General features: G+C 40.0%; 1 pseudogene across 7 annotated transcripts in view; it reads left to right on the forward strand.

Moving 5' to 3' along the window:
• Positions 1-370: 370 nt before the first annotated feature.
• The window catches only part of LOC144469265 (cytochrome P450 9e2 pseudogene), a 104,664-nt pseudogene continuing 96,033 nt past the window's right edge, over positions 371-9,001 (forward strand). For 5 of the 7 annotated variants that reach the window (XR_013493948.1, XR_013493950.1, XR_013493947.1 and 2 more), the window contains exon 1: positions 371-2,041. The product of XR_013493948.1 is annotated as a cytochrome P450 9e2 pseudogene, transcript variant X4 (transcript). Of the gene's footprint in view, positions 2,042-4,218; positions 4,538-4,664; positions 5,056-9,001 lie in introns of those variants that run through there. The other 2 variants (XR_013493946.1, XR_013493945.1) reach the window with 2 other exon arrangements.

Raw genomic sequence — 9,001 nt, forward strand, 5'->3', positions numbered from 1 at the left:
CAAATCATGTCTCGTACTGCAAATCCGCAAAAATCCGGACATGGTACGGCAATGGTTGAAGATAATTTCTTTTATAAATAGCACTACATATACACTTTCAATCTCGTTATGACATATAGCTAATACCAAGACGAGTTCAGCGACTTAAGACACGATGGCCTTGGTCTGAACTTACTGATAACAGCCATAACGAATATTTTCGAGCACAATAACATTTCTTACACGTACGATAGCGATTTCTTTATTTCCATGAAGGTAGCGTCATCGAAGGTAGCAGGTAATCATCAGTCACGATAAAAGTACTGCGACTCAACTGTCCTATATAATATCGTGCTACAGCCGTGATTCATGCCATCTGTTGTATCTGGTCACTGCTGCATGAAGCGCGTAATGCCACGTAACAGTATCTATAGTGCGCGATTGTGAAACGTCTGTTGATTACTTGAGACGCCAGTCAACCGCCGTCATTGGCGTCACACGCATCCATCCAACCATGGAGTTCATATATAATTTGTCTACGATCGGAGTGTTAGTGGTTACTCTCCTCGTAATTTCTGTGACAAAGTTTTTCGTTTCGCAGCGCCGGTCTCAAACGTATTGGACGAAACGCGGAGCACCTCAGGTGCCATGGAGATCATTTCTTGGTGTCACATGGCGAATGTTCCGAAAACGTATCACATTCTTGGAGTACCTGCGGATCCTTTACAAGAGCCATCCTGACGTAAAATACGTCGGATTTGTGGACGGAATGACGCCGACAATTGTAATATGGGATCCGGAGTTGATCAAGGATCTGGGTATCAAAAACTTCGACCATTTCACGGACCACCGAGTCTTCATCAACGACATAGTGGAGCCATTGTTTGGGAAGACCGTGTTTTCCTTGAAAGGCGACAGCTGGAAGAAGATGAGAAACACTCTGAGCCCGTTCTTCACGTCCAGCAAGATGAAGTTCATGTTCGGCCTGGTCTCCGAATCGTCCCACGACTTCTTCGACCATCTGTACAACCATCCGGATCTCTGCGACATGGTGAACGCGAAGCAGACGTTCGCGATACTCACGAACGACGTGATCGCTTCCGCAGCTTTCGGTATCAGCGTGAACACCTTGAAGGACCGGAACAATGATTTCTACAGAGTAGGAAGCGACTTGTCCAACTCCTTCAACAATATGAGCATCATCAGGATCATGCTGACAAGCGCGTTTCCCCGTATCTGCAAAATGCTTGGGATAACGATGCTTCCGAGAACATCGACGAACTTCATTGAGAAAAGTATCGCAGAGACGGTGAGAATTCGGGAGGAACAAGGTATCGTTCGGCCGGATATGATCCAACTCTTGCTGCAGGCCAAGAACGACCAAAGCTCGAGCAGTATCACCACCGAGGACATCGTGGCTCAAGCGTTCGGCTTTTTCATAGCTGGTTTCGACACGGTGTCCACGTTGATGTCTTTCGTGACTGTCGAGCTGGCGCTCAATCAAGACGTTCAGGAGAGGCTGCGCGAGGAAACGGATCGCTATCTCGCCGAGGAGAACGGGAAGATCTCGTACGAGGCCCTGTCGAAAATGGAGTACTTGGACATGGTGATTTCGGAGACGCTCAGAAAGAACACCGTGGTGCCGATAATCGATAGAGTGTGCGTGGAGAAGTACGAGCTGCCTCCTGCCGGGCCTGGTTACAAAAGCGTCACCATAGAACCTGGCGACAGTTTCTGGTTTCCCATTTCCGTGTTACACCAACATTCAGAGTATTTCCCTGATCCGGAGAAGTTCGACCCGGAACGGTTCAGCGAAGAGAACAAGGCAAACAATGCACCGTACACCTACTTGCCGTTTGGAATCGGCCCCCGCATGTGCATTGGCAATCGTTTCGCTTTGATGGAGGTCAAAATTATGATGGTCTATCTGCTGGAGAAATTTATAATCGAACCGAACGAGAAGACGCAACCGTTAACGCTCGACAGAATGACTTTCCAGATGTTCCCGAAAGATGGGTTCTGGTTTACTTTGAAGAAAAGGAATGCTTAGAGGGTTTTAAAGGTGACTATTGATTTCCTTCATGCAATTGTTATTTTACGAAGGTATTCTTCAACTTTGTACACGCGGTGTTATTAATGAAATGGAACGAAGACAGCGCGAGCCAACAGAATTACCTCATTATATATGTATTGTATCAAGAGAGTTGTACAATTAAAACGTCATTAAAACAGTCCCCATTAGTTCGCAATTAAAAAGTTACTTAGGAAGACTCGCGTCGGTAGGGGATATTTGCGTTCCTCGCTCCTAATTCATGTTTATATGCCAGAATTTACCTGCGGTACGACGAACGAGCGTGCCGAGACAAGCAGGTAAGTGATTCCGATATAGTAGGTTGGGGAGATAGAAATCCATCATTCTTACGCGAACTTCAAGACTTTATTTAACATGTTTACGATTGTCCGATTTAGATCAAATATGCACCGTTTTGTTCTATAATTTGTTGCGATTTTAAAGGTACCTTCATTATGCCTCTCTCGTAGAAGTCTTGTAGAATCGACTTTCACAATCTTCTCTCGATGCCAATTTCTTATCACTAAGGAAGTTTCGCAATGCAAGATAAACATGGTAATCGCTTGGTGCCAGGTCTGTACTATATGGTGGATGCATCAAAACGACCCAGCCAAGCTTCTGAATTTTATGACGAGTCACTATAGACGTGTGTGGCCTGGCGTAGTCTTGATGGCACACAACACCTTTCCTGTTGGCCAATTCTGGCTATTTCTGGTCAATCGCTAACTTCAAACGGTCCAGTTGTTGACAGTAGAGATCCGAATTTAGTGTTTGACCATATGGAAGCAACTCATAATAAATGATTCCTTTCCAGTCCCACGAAATGCACAGTAGAACCTTCTTAGCTGTTAGTCCTGGTTTGGCCACCATCTGATCAGCTTCACCAGGTTTTGATCATGAACGTTTTCGCACAATGTTATCGTATGTGATCCCTTTCTCATCCCCAGTCACCATGCGTTCAAGGAATGGGTCGATCTCTTTCCGTTTGGCCGATACATCACGGATGGAAATTTGAACCATCATGGTTTTTTATGTTAATTGATGTGGCACCCAAACGTCGAGCTTCTTTTTAAATCCAGCTTTGTGCAAATGGTTTAAAACCAAGGCCTACCTGTACGAGGCGCATCTTTAACATCAAAAATACCTGAACGGAATCGAAGAAACTAAAATTACGCGTAATTGGCTGTTACAGTATCGGGACCATAAACGCCATTCACAATTTCAGCCGCTTGGCTTGCATTTTCACCTTTATCAAAGAAAAATTGTAAAATGTACCGAATTTTCTCTATATTGACTTCCCTTTTTAACACCCTGTAGCTCGCAACGGAATGGACCAAACGAAAAACAGAAAAAGAATTTTTGTAGTGCGAAATGTCACCTTTCCAACGAGCATAAATCTGAAATTGTTTGATCGATACTTTAACAGATATCGATCTCTCCAGTCGTCTACCGAAGAAATAATAGGTTCTTTTTCCTCAATCTAATATTTATAATTACGTTCTAGCGCAACTCGTCTTTTAATCTTCGACGCGGTAAATAATGCATCATTCTGTCTCGTTGTTTCTCCGTTATCGCTAGACCGCGGATTACCTACGTACGGCACTGCACGGGTTAAACACACCGTGTCGATATGATCGGCGTACGCGTCGAAGCTAAAATTCAGTCGGCGAGCCAGTCAATCGCACGACAAGTCTACAACAGATACTATCACGGTAAAGATTATCGCTGCGGGCATGCCGGGTTGTCGAGTAACGGGGGGGAACGCGTCCGTCAACGGAAGTCCCCGACGGACACGGGTCTCCGGGGTGAAACACGGAAAATGCAAGATTTAAAAGAGATTTCCGTGAAATTGGAATTGATTGTTCAAGCGGGACCGCCGGGCTGAGCTTCGGGGTACAAGGCGGAGGTTGAGTCCTGTCGTGGACGGGGAACGGGGAATCGGGACGGGCGGCGTAGAAAACGCCGAAATAGACAAATAGATACCGGTGTACCTTGGAGAGAGAATCAAACAGGTGGCGCGTGGAGCCGGAAGAAAACGAGCGGCCCTCGGCGGCGGCGGAGGAGGGCAACTGCGAAACGAAAGAGGGAAACGATTTGCGAAAATGTCCAAAGAGACGCGCCGCCGCCCGTACAAATGCAACGATTTATTTTCATTACGACATAATTAGGAACGGGAGCCGAGGTTCGATGTCGTCCCCGCCGTGTACCCGTCTTCTCGAACGGCCACCAACACCCTAACACGGATACGAGCTTTGGTCAAGTGTGTACCGTAGATTTCGCTTGCGGATACAGCGGAGGAAAGGAGAGTCTGTGGCGTCGACGACAATTTTATTGAACAATAAAATACGTAGATTTTCCTTTAATTTTACACTGTTTATTTACAAAGATTACAGTTTAAACGTATAGACTCCATTATAAGTATAGACTCTATATGTATAGACATGCATTTGTTATTATTACAATTATATTTTTTACATTTATTCATTATATGTAGTGATTTCCAATTACAATTTGCAGTTATTACAATTATATTTTTTATACTTATTCATTGCACGTAGCGATTTTATGTAAAGTCATCAATATAAAGTTATTATATAAGGTGTTTTTTCCACAGGCTGTACCAGCATGCTCTATAAGTAAAAACAAGAATATAGATTTTTAAATACTTTCATGAATAATTACGGCAAAAATCTAAGATGATAACGGACTGCTTCCTTGATCGATACCAATGATAGCTACTCTTCTTTTATTAGAAGCAAAGCAAAGTCGGGTAAAAATTGATTTTTAAAATAGCAAATGGACTATCAATATTTTTATCTTCTCATGCAGTACAGAATTTGACACATATGCTTCTATTTCAAATAGTAGTTAAATATGGGTATAGCGTTTCAGATTTAAAAACGTAATGTCCATGTGTACAGTGGCCTACAAAAGTATTCGTTACATTTATTTTTGTACCCACTGTTACTTCATCTATATCTTATCTATCTATATATCTATCCATATTTTAAATGTATCAGCTACTTGGGTGCTACATAGCATACAATAAAAAAAAACTTTTTTAAAACTGTGACTTGAATTTATTTAGGTAATGGAAGGACTAGTCTATTAGAGAATGCTTTTTTTAAATTGTACTTTAAATGCCATTTTTAATTGTGCTATTACTCGTAATGACAAACAAGAAAACACTTCCTCTTTTCAACTTGTTTACCTGAGCCTATATTTTATTTAAAAAAAAGGCAAAGTAAAAGAATATCATGATGTAAAACTATATATAATGTAAAGTAAAGATAATAACATAAAGAAATATTATAATATATAACATATAATTTAAAAAGACAAAGGATTAACATTATATTTATCGAATAAGATATATTACATTTTTTCATCAAAAATAAATAGAAAACAATAAAAAAAATTGAATATGTCTTATCCGAATAAGAATAAGATATATTACAGTTTGCAATTGAATATAAAATGGTAAAGAATAAAAAAGTTGAATATGTCTTGCCTGATGAATATAATGTTTGTTATGTCTGCAAACAAAGCAAAGGCGTAGCCATTGGTCATCATAGAGTATCTGTAACAGAATACCCTACAGGATATTCAACAAGGTACTAACGAAATAAACGTTTCGTTAACTGTCCCGACGATTATCGATTCAAGCACGAAAAGAAATTCAATCGCAGATTTTTCCGAAAAGATTAATGCCCTTTTCGCCGTTTCTCCGAAGTCCGGAACATCGATCCCAACCAAGAAGCGAACGGTATACTTTTTCATAGATCGAAATTGGTAGGGGCTGAATCGGACAATGGGAAGGGGAGGGAGGAATATACATTACCAGTGGGCAGCTAGAGGATTTTCGTGTGTTCCGGAAGCTCGTGCACAGATTCGACCGGGCTAGGGGCTGCAGTAAGAGAAAAGCCGTGGATGGAGCGAAAGAGAGAGGGAGAGAGTGAGAGAGAGAGAGAAGGGGAAACAGAAAGCCCACGGGAGCCGAATTTGCATCCGGCAAAGCAACCTCAGACTACTTTATTTGATTGGCTGCCCACAGGGTTACTTTCAACCCCAACACTGACAAGTCCACGCGAAAGTACATTTCCGTATCTCCCTTCTCGCTTCCGACCAACGCAACGATTCTTCTCCTTCCCCTCCCCCCGTTCTCTGCCCCGTCCCTTTCATTTTTTCCTCGTTCCTGTCGCCGCCTCTCTTCTTTTTCACTACGGTCTTTCAGTTCCATCTTACACGGTTCTTCTAGGACTCTCCTTTGTTTCTTCTTCTCTGTCCCGCGTACACTCCGCGACAAAACTACGAGACTTTTAGTTTTGTCTTTTCTCGTTCGTAATACTTTTCTTTGCTTTGTGTAAAAGTAATGTGAAATACCAAAGGCTACAATTGAGTGGGAATCTTGAATGAGGGTGTATGTTATATTATTGTTGAAATTCAGTTATCAGTAGATCGCGAAATGCACAATTTTCTAAGAAATAGGGACTGAGATCTGGTCGGAAATTTATGTCATGATCACATGATTTCAAAAATATATCTTTTACTTTGCATATTTTCCATGTTGTTTTTGATAATTATTGTTGAAAAACGGACTTTGTAGTTTGGAAGTATATAGAATATATTATTATATTATGTATTGTTATTGAAATGCCATTTATTATGTAAATAATTTTGATTATATTAAGATTATATGAATTTTAATTACATTACACTAGTAGAGGTAATTATATTAACTTTATTATATAAATTTATTTAATTACATTAAATTTTATATTATATTTCATATTATGTACAATATTACATATAATACAATAATGTATTGCACATTTTATTTGCCGCGTACGTACATATGTCCTGCTCATCTGAATCATCTATCTATTGTACTATAATTAGATTATAATAGTTTTGATACCAGTTACAGTGGATAATAAAAGCATGTAAAAGTTTTTGCTTCTAACCATTGCATTTTAAAAGAATTTCCTTTCGAATTTAGCAACCACCCTTTTAAGTGAATAAAAATCAATTTCCTATCAATTATTCCTTCTCGACAATATTTTCACATAACTGTTACATTTTCTCTCTGCCAATAAACAATAAATAACGAATAAACAAGCATTAACACTATAAGAAATGTATGTAACTGGTCAGTTATTGTTAATAACGAAAACTTATTCGCGAAAAAATGTGTTCACCTAAACTACTAGCTGAAATCGTAAGTGTCTTATATAGTTTTGTCGCTGAATGTAGCCGGTCCACCTTTTCCCTGTTCGCGTTCTCCTTTGACCTCGGTTTTCCTCTCGTTTTTCTTGGTATAGTCCCGGAGAAATGGTCCGCGGATCGAGGACCATGCTGGAGAACCCCTTGAGCCTTCTTAGGACATTTCCTTCTGCATCTCGAATCGGATCTACGCCGCGGAAGAGTAAGACGGACTTCAATCTCTGTAATACTTCTCTCCGGCTACGGGCATCGACTGGCTGTACAAACAACGGCGAAATTTCCTTCGTTTTTTTCCAGTCGCGAAAATATGCTGCGCCGCTCTGATAGAAATAAATTTGGCCTTCCGTTCCGCGTCACGCCGATGTGTCCTCATTGTCGCGGCATTGTCGCAAGACGCTGGGATCAGGGTCTCTCAACCTGCGGTCTATCAATCGATACGGGATCGCAAGAAATTGTTAACCCTTTGCACTCGAAGCCATTCCAACTGTAAATTGAAAATAATTTACCTAGCTCATAGTATTCTCATTGCATGCAAGAAAGTGCACTTTGATGCATACGAAATTCATCCTTGTGACTCATAACAAATTTAACAATTTTTTAAATCTAAACTTTGTTGTTATAAAAATTATCTTGGGACGTGATAGAACAGTTATAGTGGTGCCTCAGAGTCACCATTCGAGTGCAAAGGGTTAACATGTAGCTGAACGATGAGTTAGGATCTTGGTTATGCGAGTTAATTAGAAGTTTATGAGCATTTGCCCATAAGTACGTGGAGACATCTTTATTTAATCCTTTATCCTCGAGTGGTGACTCTGAGGTATCACTGAAATTTTTATATCAGGTTTCAAAATAATGTTTATGCCAACAATGTTTATATTTAAAAACTTGTTGAAAGTAAAACTGTTGGTACGACTAACAAGAATTAATTTCATATCTATAAAAATGCACTTTGTTACGTAAAATGGAAATACTAAAAGCCAGGAAAGTAATCTTAGATTTACAGTTAAATGGCTCCAAATGCAAAGGGTTCAGATAATCACGCAAGAAGAAAGTTGAGTTCATTAATGGATATTACTATGATTTTTACTATATCATTGGATATGTTTTACCAATATTTAATATTTTAGCAGTATTTAATATTTTACCAATAGTGACAAAGAACAATAAAATTCTTTTTTTATATAGCTGCCCAAGCTATCCATTTTTTTTATTATACCCAAGAGAATATTTTTCTATTGAGTTGTTAAAAGTGTTCATAGTTATTAATCACATTATAATTATAGTTTTCCGGATTATAAGTGTTTTTTCTGTCTAAAGATAAGGAAACCGACTGCACGTTGTTATGTAATTATCCGCTTGTTATTAGTGCTGCAGTATTAATCCTCTGCTTATACTTTTGATCACTTAAAAGATTTAAATAAATGAGTCGCTCAATTCTAATACTACTAAGTGTTATTCAATATACAGGGTGTCTCAAAATTATGTGCACTCCGGGAAATGGGGGGTAGCTGAGGCCATTTCAAGTAACCTTTTCCTTTGCCGAAATGCAATCCACGGCTTTGTTAACGAGTTACTAACATTTAAATTTGGCTGCGCTCCGACGAGTTTTCGTGCTGCTGCGCGCGCGAGCAGGGGCCACTCAGGGACGACTCAAACTCGTCTCGGTGACAGGAGCCACGGTCACGCATCGCCTCTGAGCCGCGTTCGATCATCAAATAAGAATTTCAT

Source organism: Augochlora pura, chromosome 4 (genome assembly GCF_028453695.1).
Source record: "Augochlora pura isolate Apur16 chromosome 4, APUR_v2.2.1, whole genome shotgun sequence".
In the NCBI taxonomy this organism is placed as follows: domain Eukaryota; kingdom Metazoa; phylum Arthropoda; class Insecta; order Hymenoptera; family Halictidae; genus Augochlora; species Augochlora pura.